This window comes from Chrysochloris asiatica, unplaced genomic scaffold, assembly GCF_000296735.1.
Source record: "Chrysochloris asiatica unplaced genomic scaffold, ChrAsi1.0 scaffold00116, whole genome shotgun sequence".
Lineage (NCBI taxonomy): Eukaryota > Metazoa > Chordata > Mammalia > Afrosoricida > Chrysochloridae > Chrysochloris > Chrysochloris asiatica.
In genome coordinates this window covers 4,394,459-4,405,817 of record NW_006408634.1, presented here as the reverse complement: position 1 = coordinate 4,405,817, position 11,359 = coordinate 4,394,459, and positions in this window count along the sequence as shown.

The following is an 11,359-nucleotide window of genomic DNA, read 5'->3' as shown; positions in this document are numbered from 1 at the left end:
ATATTGTCAGGAGGGTCCAGTCACTGGAGAAGGATATCATGTTTGCTAAGTTGGAAAGTCAGAGAGAAAAAGAGGAAGACCCCCAATGAGATGGATTAGCCAAGTGGCAGCATCGATGGACTCAAGCGTGGCAACAGTAGTGAGGTTGGCCCAGGATCGGGCAGTGTTTCGTTCTGCTGTGCATAGTGTCACTATGAGTTGGTACCAACTCGATGGCACCTAACAACAACAACAACATCAAGAACATCATACATGTAGAAAGCAAAAGGTTATTTTAAAGTCAGAAAAGAAAGAAAACACAACACCAAAATGGATTCAGAAGAGACTCTGAAACTTGCTCTTGGAAAACATAGAAGTTAAAGCACCTGGAAGAAATGATGAAATAAATGAGCTGAACAGAACATTTCAAAGGGCAGCTTGAGAAGACACAGTAAAGTATTTTCATGAAATGTGCGAAGACTTGAAGTCCGAGAGCCAAAAAAGAAGAACACACTCAGCATTTATCAAGCTTAAAGAAAAAAATTCAAGTTTCCACTTGCAATACTAAAAGACTTTATGGATAAAACATTGAATAACACAGGAAGCTTTCAAAGCAGATGGAAGGAGAGCTTCTAGGGTAACATGGCGGAGTTGGCAGATGTACTGAGCAGAGACGTTCTGCAGTGAAGACAGGAGACCAAGTGAAACAGATACAGATGGTGATCCTGGAACCCTGAGTGTCACAGGACAGGACAGAGGTGGAGTGAGTGTTTACTGAAGACGATGAATAGAAGCAAACAGAAAGAAGAAAAACAGGTGGGCTGTCAGTGGTGTGGAGTGGTGTGGCCACTGTCTTCAAGCAGCGATCTTCAAGTACAGGAAGCAACTAGAGGTTGACAGCAAGAAGAGTGTGTCCTCCTTCCATGCCAACCTGGTAACCAACAGTGTGTCTAGGCCATGCACTGCACTTGACAACTCAGTGCCGAATAGCACCAACTTCTGTGCAGCCTCAACCCTGCCTGGGGTCAGGCACCTTGAATGCCACTGTGCTTTCTGGGTGTGTGTGAACCTGCCCTGAACTATGCTACACAAATAGTTAATGGGGAACTGCTTCAAGTCACACTTCAAGTCTTCATCATGTTGGCCATGGGAAAAGTGGTGAGTGCCTAAGAACACAATAAAATCATCAATTAAATAGAAATACAATGAGACCAAAATCTCTCCAAGAAAATAGACAGATTCACCTTAAACAAGGAAACAAGACAAAGTGCCTCAAACAAGTGACCAAAATACAGCATAAGAAAACATAATAACAGAAATGGTATTAGAAATACCTGAAAATGAATTTAAAAGAATTTAGGTACCTTTAATGGATTGAGAGAAAGATGAAGAAAAGCAAGAAAACTTTAGTAGAATTCAGAAAACCACTTCAAGAACAAATTGACAAAAGAAATGAAAAATTGGAATCATACCAAAACAGCGATTAGAAAGTCAGCAGATTAATACAATACTTAAGAAACTATAGTACATTGAAATGGCTAAGAAGCAGAATTGAATTAATCGAAGGCCAAGTTACTGAGCTTGAAAACAAATCTCTCAATATTCATCTGCTAGAAGAATAATTAGAAAACAGAATTTTAAAAATCTGAAGAAAGGCTAAGATTTATGTGGGACACTATCAAGACAAATAAATGATGTGTGATTGGAACAAAACATAGAAAGAATTGTCTAAGGATTGCTGGAAGAAAACTTCCCTAACATCATGAAATACAAGAAGATAATCAATCATTCAAGAAGTTGAACAAGCTCCAAACAGGATAGACTTCAAAAGAAAATCATCAAGACATATTACAAACAAGTCATTCAAAACTAAAAACAGAGTCCTAAGAGCAACTCAGAAAAAGTTAAAAGTTACCTACAAAAGATAACTATTGATTTCTCACCAGAACCACACAGGCAAGAAGACAACGACGACATATATAAAACTCTGAAAGGAAAAATTGCCAACCAAGAATCATACACCCAGAAATATTGTACATCAGATATGATGGTGAAATTAGTACATTTCCAAGTAAACAGAAAGTAAAAGAATTTGTAAAATCTAAACCAGCCTTACAAAAAAACACTAAAGGGAAATCTTTGGACAGAGACCCAAGAAAAGCAGACAACAACCTAAGAGTAACATATATGGCAATATCACCCAGAACTCAACCAGATATCGAAGTATTAAAAGTAAAACAAACCTACAAGACTGAAAATAGGGAACCAGCGATGCCAGTTGCAACAAAGATAAAGGAAGAGAAAAAGAAAAGAGAATAATGCAGCTATGAAAATTCCAAATGAAGAATAAATCAAGTAGATTTCAAAAAAAAAATGAATAAATAAATACAAATACAACTAACTGCAACCCTAAAAATAGACCAAACCTTACTTCTAGCCCTAGCCCAGCTCTTACCCCTAGCAGTAACTCTAGTCCTAACCATAGCCCTACCTCTAAAAACAAATCACAAATAACAACAACAACAACAAAAAGAAGTAGATGGAAGGAAGACATAGTCATTCTACCAAAAAGAATTGGTCAGTGTTCAACTATTTCAAGAGATACCATATAATCAAGAACCAATGGTATTGAAGGAAAAAGTCTAAGCTGCTCTGAAGGCAATGGAGCAAAACAAGACTCCAGGAACTGATGGAATACAAATTGAAATATTTCAACAAACTGATGCAACACTGGAAGGACTCACTCATCTTTGCCAAGATCTCTTTCAAATGATTAGAAGAGATCCATATTTGTTCCAATTCCAAAGAAAGATTAGATAACAGGATGCAAAAATCATCTATCACATTTAAGTCAAAATTTGCTGAAGATAATTTTTAAATGGTTGCAGCAGAACATTGGCAGGAACTGCCAGAAATTCAAGCCAGAAATTCAGAAGAGGATGTGAAACTAGGAATAACATTGCTGATGTCACATGGATCATGGCTGTGAGCAGAGAGTACCAGAAAGATGTTTACATGTGCTTTATTGACTATGCAAAGTTATTGGGCTGTGTGGATCATGACAAACTATGGATAACATTGCGAAGAATGGGCATTCCAGAACACTTAACTGTGCTCATGAGGAACCTGTACATAAATTAACAGGCAGTAGTTTGAACAGAACAAGGGAATACTGACTGAATAGTTTAAAATCAGGAAAGATGTATACTTATACATCACTATACTTATTCAATCTGTATGCTGAGCAAATAATCCAAAAAGCTGAATTATATGAAGAACATGGCATTAGGATTGGAGAAAGACTCATTAACAATACATGATTTGCAGATGATTCAGCCTTACTTGCTGGAAGTGAAGACTACTTAAAACATTTACTGATGATGATCAAAGACTACAGCCTTCAGTATGGCTTGCACCTCAATGTAAAGAAAAACAAAAATCCTCTCAACTGGACCAATAAATAACATCATGATAAATGGAGAAAAGATTGAAATTGTCAAAGACTTCATTTTGCTTGGATTCACTATCAACTGTCTCAGAAGCAGCAGTCAAGAAATTAAATGATGTATTATCGCATTAGGAAAATCTGCTGCCAAAGAAAGATCTCCTTAAAATGTGAAAGAGCAAAGATGCCAGTTTGAGGACTAAAGAGTGTCTGAAAGTTGGACATGTGAAAGTTGGACAATGAATAAGGAAGACTGTAAAAGCATCCTTGCATTTGAATTGTGGTGTTAGAGAATATTGAATATATCACGAACTGCCAGAAGAACAAACAAATCTGTGTTGGCAGAAGTACAGCCAGAATGTTGCTTAGAAGCCAGGATGGTGAGACTTCATCTCTCATATGTTGGAAATGTTGCCAGAAGGGATCAGTCCTTGGATATGGACATCATGCTTGGAAAAGCGGAGGACCAGGGGGAAATGGAAGAGCCCCAAGGAGATGGATTGACACAGTGGCAACAACAATGGGCTCAAACATAAACAATTGTGAAGATGGCGCAGGACAAGGAAGTGTTTCATTCTACTGTGTATTGGGTCGCTATGAGTCAGAACCAACTCAACAGCACCTAACAACAGCAGAAATATGATGAGCACAGTCCTGCTTCTGACACTAACGTAGAAAGGAAACAAGTGTCCTTAAATCTCTGTATTCTCTTCTTCTGTGTCTTGATGAGTTGTTGTTGTTAAGTGTCATCGAGTCAGTTTTGACTCATAGCTACCTGTATAGGGTACTTGAGGAGCATCTGGTGGGTTTGAACTGCCAACCTTGAGGTTCACAGTCCAGTGCTGATCCACACCTCCACACCAGCAGTCTTGATGAATAGTAGTTTGATAATTTTGGTGCAAACATGATTTTGTAAAACTCTTCTAATAAAGAAATAGATTTCCTTGTTGGTTTGGTACAATGTCCATAAAATCTCTGTTAACTTAGACAAAAAGAGTAAATGGAACCCCAGAAAGAAGTGTGGGGTCTATAAAGAGCCTTCCTTTTTCCTCATTCCCCAAGTCAATCTCCAAGGCCAGCCTAGTAAACCTGGAAAGCCTCACACTATTTCCACCTTGGGTAAGTGTGGTACAGTAAATTACTTAACATGCATGGCCCTTCTAGCTGTAACTCTCACCAAATGACTGGGTGGTGATATGCAAATGAGGTGTTTGTGACCCACCAATGGGATTGGATAGCTCGCTAATCATGTAAATTAGGTTCATGACATCTTTGTGTGTTGAGTGGGGGTAACCATGCAAATAAGGTGTATGGGACCAGCATGAGGGGATTAGCTAGTGTTGCCATCCCTGCTAGTTTTAAAATGAACCATCACGCAGGTAGAAAGGGGGACCTCATGGCCACGAAGATAGGGGAGTGGAAAATGTGTTTTGAACCCAGAATCTCTGCACTGAGAACCTCCTTGACCCAGGAGAAGAAAGAGAGGGCCCTAAGCAGCAGCAAAGACAGAACAGCAATAGAACCTGGACAGGGCATGGTAGATGCGCTGAGAGTCTTTAGGACAAAGCTTACTGGTGACATACTTGTAACACTTGGTCAGAGAGAGACTTGCCTGAAGTTACAGCTGAGGTTGTCCTGATGAACTACGTCTGGAACTTTTCTGAACCTGAATTATAACCTGCTACTTCCCTAACAAGGAGTCCTGGTATGGCACTGTGGGTTATTACGCTACACTGCAAAGCCGTTTGAACTGCAAGGTTGCTGGTTCAAGCAAACCAGCTGCTCCTTGGATACCCTATACAGGGTCACTATGGGTCGGAATTGACTTGACGGCACTTAACAACAACAACTTCCCTAACAAAGGAGCTCTGGTAGTGTAGTGGTTACGAATTGGGCTGTGAACTGCTTGCAAGGTCAGCAGTTCAAAACTACCAGCCGTTCCATGGGAGAAAGATGAGGCTTTCTGCTCCCGTAAAGATTTACAGCCTTGGAAACCCTGTATAGGGTCACTACGAGTCGGCACATAACCACCACCACCACCACTTCCCTAACAAATCCCATAATCATTAACATGGTCTATAAGTTCTATGTGACCATTGCACAACTTCTCCAACTTCACAGGGAAGTAAAAAGTGAATTTCACGGGACGACTAGTGTCAGACTGGTATCAGAAAAGCTGGAGGGGAGAGGCATGCCTGGTTTCCATCTCATAGGAAGCTGTTGATCTTGCTTCTCCTTCCCCTTGTGAATTCAGGGGCAGTCATATGCCACCTCTGACACACACTTTTTATTCATGCCCATCTATGGGCCAGTCCTCAGCAAAGGGAAAGGAAAGATATCCCTCATTGGCTTATCTCCTAGGATGAAAGTCATAGCCACCTAAGTAAAATCAAGAAACTAGGAGTCACGGCTATGGAGTAGGCACAGACCTCTGAAGAAGTGCTCTCTTGTTTGCTCCTGTTGTTTATTGTTGTTAAGTGCCATTCAGTTGGTTCCGACCCATAGCGACCCTGTATAGGGTTTCCGAGGAGCAGCTGGTGAGCTTGAATCACCAACATTGCAATTCAAACGGCTTTGCAGTGTGGCTCATTAACCCACAGCACCACACCAGGCCTCCTGTTTGCTCCTAGGGACCTAGAGAACAGTCAGAAAGGGTTTTGCTCTGTGAACGCTGACTGCCTGGCTTGAGAGAGTGAGCAAAGTGCTGAGTCACCGTAGAATGAGGGGAGTATGCAAATGAAAAGAGAATCTTGAGTTATTATGGGATTCCCCCAAAAGGAACAACTAACTTAGACCAACATGTCTGGAAACACCTCCAGAAGAAGGTAACATCTAGGCTGAATCTTAAAGTCTCAGAAAAAGAATGGAATGAAAATTGTGTTTCGGGAAAGAGAAATGAAAGTGTTTAAGGAAAGGGTTAAGAAACAGCAGATTATCTTTGGTAATCGAGGCAAAGTTGATGGAGCAGAGAGCAATGGTACGAATCCGTAGAGGCTAGCAGGCACCATTTCTTGTAGGGTATTGAGTGTTATAAGAAAGACTTGGAATTTCTCCTTAAGAAAATACAAATTCATTGAAGCAGTTAAGGAATATGTTAGATGTATGTTGGGGTGTGGGAGTGGGGATTCCACAGCTTCATAAAGGGATGGATTCAAGAATGTCCCAACTTGAGGTCAAGATATGAGAATAGTTCCAGAAACAGAGGAGCCTAGGACCATCAAGGGAGAAGAGCACAAGTGGAATGGGAGACTTTATCCAGAGAAGCAGCGACACCAGAGATGGAGGCAGAGATGGGGACATAGAGAGAGGGAGCAGCTGAGGACTCTAGATTCATGGGAAGTGAGGAACTAAGAGATGGTGGCCAGGAGACAGACTTTCAAAATGTGCCTTTGGTGGTGTAAATTATTATATATGCCTGAGTGTTTAAAACAAAAAAAGCTAAAGTGAATAGAGAGAAATGCTGTTAACTGATGGTACATGGAAGGGATTGTAATCATTGTAATGAAACAAGATGTATGATTTGTTGAATGTAAAACTGATGACCTGCCCTGTGAACATTTACTCAATCCGCAATAAAAAACCTTAATTAAAATTTTTAAAAAAGATACACAAATAGTGTTTATTGCAAGAGATCAAGGTGGTGGAGATGTTGGAGAACTACTGCAAAAATGTGGTGGTGGTAATGCCATCAAACTTCCCAAGAGGAAGAGAGAATCATTTTCAGCCCAAGGTTGATTTCTTTGAGACAGAGGTCAGACATTCTTCCTCTCGCCAACATTTCGTCACCAGTTCTGAAACTAACGCCTCCTCCTACAGAACTCTCTACTTCTCTGTTGGGTTTGATCATTTATTGCAGTAGCCACACAGAATTCACAAACTATACTCACAGTTATGGGGTTTATTAGGGAAGTAACAGCCTCAGGAGTGATGAGGATGCAGATCTTCAATCAGGACAGTCTCTTCTCAACCATACACACTGGCAGGACTCTCCCTCGGTGTTGCGTCCGACAAGTGGCTATACTCAGCGACCCACGTGGAGAGATTAAACCCCAGTAGGGGCGATGGGAGATTAGGAAAAAAGGAAGAAACAAGACACAAAATGAAATAAGTAAAGTTGAAACCAGGTGGGACACAGTACTCTGATGGAGATACTGTGACTCCGACTTATGTTTAGCCTGTTTATTATATACACAAATCAAAGGAGGTGCTGGGGGCAGGGAAAAAAAAAAACATCTGGTGTATTGATGCAAACAGTAAGCAGGATTTTATCAGAAGAATGTAACTTGTGGTTGCTAAGGAGACAGACAGAGGCAGGGCAAGATATTTTGGCAGACTTGAACTTAAGGTCATACAAGGAAAAAACCTTGCAAGGCAGCCCTGCAAGTTCCTCAGTGGGACAAGATGACCTGTGAGCAGCCCCGTTTTCTGGACCACAACTGTTTAGTTGCAATCCTTTGGTTAAACAACCGCCAAGTCTGAGGCCTTCAGCTCAAATCGCCCCCAACACCTCGGACCCTGGACCACTCAGCCTAACCTCTGCCCTGCACAGGCAAAAGTGTTGCAAAAGTCTTTCAGCTCTGCCACCAAGTGCCCAGCGGTGCCCGTTCCACCAGCAAGCCTCCTCCCCCAAGGTACCCAGCTCTCACTCTGTGAGTTGAGAAACCCACTACACTTTCTTTAGCCTGTCTCCTTCCACTTCCCTGCTTCTACTGCCCTTTTACATCGTTTCTCAGTTGCTACTTCTTGCCATCATTCTGGCATTACACCTCTGTCTCCTGAGTCTAGATGCTCCCAGTGTGGGGACCCAAGGTTCAAAGGTAAGTTCTGTTTCTGTCTCTTCTTTGTAGTGGTAATCAAGTTCTCCCTTGCTTTGGAACTATCTTTTAAGCCTAGCAGGATAGCAAAATGACCAATCTCTTCATTAAGGTTCCATACACCTTTTTTGCAGAGTCCCACCCAAGCATGTGAACAAAACTTTTTTTTTTTTTTTTTTGCCCACTCCCATCCTTCTGGCCTGGGAAATTATGTGGATGTGATTTCTGTAATAGTGGCAGCCATCTTGTGGTCATGTGCCAAGAAGCTTCTAGAAGTAAACCAACAGAATGAGGATGGTGGAGTGAAATGATTAAATTACACTCAATTATGGTTCAGACTGAAACCTATCTTGTGATCACTCCCTTCCAAAATGTTTGTCAATAGTAAATTTCCTCAGGGTTTAAGTCATTCATAGTCAGGTTTACTATAACTTATATCTGTTAACAATCTATTGATACGGGGGTGGGGGGAGTAGAAATTAGTTGTCGTTATCTCTTTCTCTTGGACTCGGTTTGTGTCATTCTGCTTTTCTTCATGGTGTGTCTCTTGGATTTGACAATAATTCTCTGGTGTGTTCGATGGTGCTTAAAAACTCAGCAAAGATCCATCTCTTCATGTTAGCAGCTCACAAATCAACTTGCATAGTAGCAGAAGGCTGGGAGATTAAATCTGTAACAATGGTATTGTCTCACATACCTCTTTACATCTTTGTTTCTGCTTGCTGTTCCATTTACTATAATCATCTCTGTTTTGTTTCCTTGGCTTTAATTCTCCCTACGTCAGTAACTATGTCTTCCATTCTCCTGAGTCTCTAAGGGAAAGGGGGACTGAACACTCAGATTCCTTGACACTGAATGTTGAAAGGACTGAACTCCTGGAGACTTGGAGGGACTGGGGACATTCAGACACGTGTAGGGTCTAGTGACAATATATCTGTAGTGCCTTCTAGAAATTATGAGTAGTCCCAGGTTCCTAACACCCAATTGGTTCTATCACCATTGTCCCTCCCCCTGGAACCGTCAATAAAGCCTCTGTCCAAGTCTTCAGACATTGAGATACTTCACAAGATCTGGACACAGGACAAAGATCTCAGCTTCTGGTAAGTTGGGGTCAGACAATTGAAAAATATTGTTAGGACATTTCCTATATGGTGTCTACCTCCTAGGCCCTCCAGCTGTGCTGTCTAAATTCTGTTTCAATCCTCTAGCACTGCTACAACAGAAATACCACAAGTGGGTGGCTTTGACAAAATTTATTTGATCATTGTTTGTTGTTATTGTTAAGTATTATAGAGTCATTTTGACTCATAGCAACCCTGTATATGCTTTCCGAGGAGTAGCCAATGGGTTTGAACCATTGACATTGCAGTTAGAAGTTCAGTGCTTATCCTACAGTGCCACTCCAGCGCTCCACTTCAGACAATATTTAAAATGCCCATTCCTATGAAACCAGTAGTCTATGAAGACATGTCTCTTAGTTTGAAGAATCTTTGTTCCACTTAGAATTCTGAGTATCTGCATAGGTAAGGTTCCATCCAGGGCAAGCAACCAAACTGCAGTGAGGTCTGTAACCTAGGACAACTGGAAACCCAATCCACTAATCAAGTCGACAGCACTTAACAACGCCTATTCCACGGCATCAAAACTCTCTCTCTCTTCACCCTTTACTTGGAGCCAGGTCATCTCATCTCTAGCTGTCCATGGGTGCCAGCCATAGACTTTTGGGTCCACAACTCCCTGCCCTCAGACCAGCTGTCCATGCCCTCAGCCCTAGACACCTAGGGCTTGGTCTATGGGTGTCAGAAAACATGTTCAAACTCATCCTATCTCCTCATGGCTACACCTTTTCCACTTCCAGTCATCTTGTGGACACAGGGGTCACCCCAACATACATACCAGGCTATCTACTTTTTCTTTTCCATAAACCTCCAGTCTTGGAAGGGGCTTCTTCTGATGTTGTTGTTGTTGCTAAGTGCCGTCGAGTCGATTCTGACCCACAGCGACCCTGTATGGGGTTTCCAAGGAGCAGCTACCACTGACCTTGCTTGCAGTTCAAACGACTTTGCAGTCTGATGTATTAGCCCGCAGCGCCACTCCTGTCTCAAAAAACCACTCTAATTTTCAGTGTGGTACTGCAGGATAAGCCCTGGACTGCTAACCACAAGGTCGGCAGTTCAAACCCACCAGCGGCTCCTAGGAAACCCTATATAGGGTCGCTATGAGTCGGAACTGACTCAATGGCACTTTATAACAACAACAAATGCTCCACACAGACATTTTCTCTCAGCCAGGCCACCGACCACCACACACACAGACTTTAAAAACAGCAAATCATGTGTTGTGTTCTCAGGTCAAAAAGAAAAACAGGTCTATAAAAAATAAAATCCCCCCCCCCCCACACACACACACACCTGTAATCATCCTTCAAATGCAAAACCTGGACTTTCCCAGCACACCTGGGTGGGTCTGCTTGTCTTTCAAATGCAAACTTTCTGCCCCGAAATTTCTAGGTAGGGCTTGGTAGGATTTCGGTTTCCACCTGACCCCTAATCCTCTAGACACGGGATTACTTTATGGAAATGAATAGCCTGTGTGTTTTCCCTGGAAAACCTCAGTTCCTCTTTCAGCATTTCCAGTCCAGCCTTGTTTTTGTTTGTTTGTTTGTTTTTGCAATAACCCATTTTCATTTCCTTCATTGTTGCAGCAGTAACATTAAGAAAGAACTCAACTCGGAAAATTTAAAGAGCAAAGTTTATTGTAGGCAGCCAGAGTTTCAACTCAAGCCCAAACCACTCTGACCCCGAAGTGAGGAGAGGTACACGGTTTTATACAAAAACACAGAGTGGTTAAAACAAACAGACTTGTCTTGTCAGCTGGGGTGGCAAATTCCAGCAGACCCTTATCCTGTAACTGGGAGTAAACCCACCAATATACCCTTATCTTGGTTGTATGGATGGGCTAAGTTTTATCCTGTTTGTCAGGTGTCCTTGGTTCATTCTGGCCTTCAAGGTTTTTTGCAAGAAATTTATTATTTTTCCATAGGGTGAGGTGGGAGGGGGGGCGTGCAGGGTGAGACAGGGCTGAAGGGACTGAGCAGATGGCTAGTTTAAATAGGGGTGTT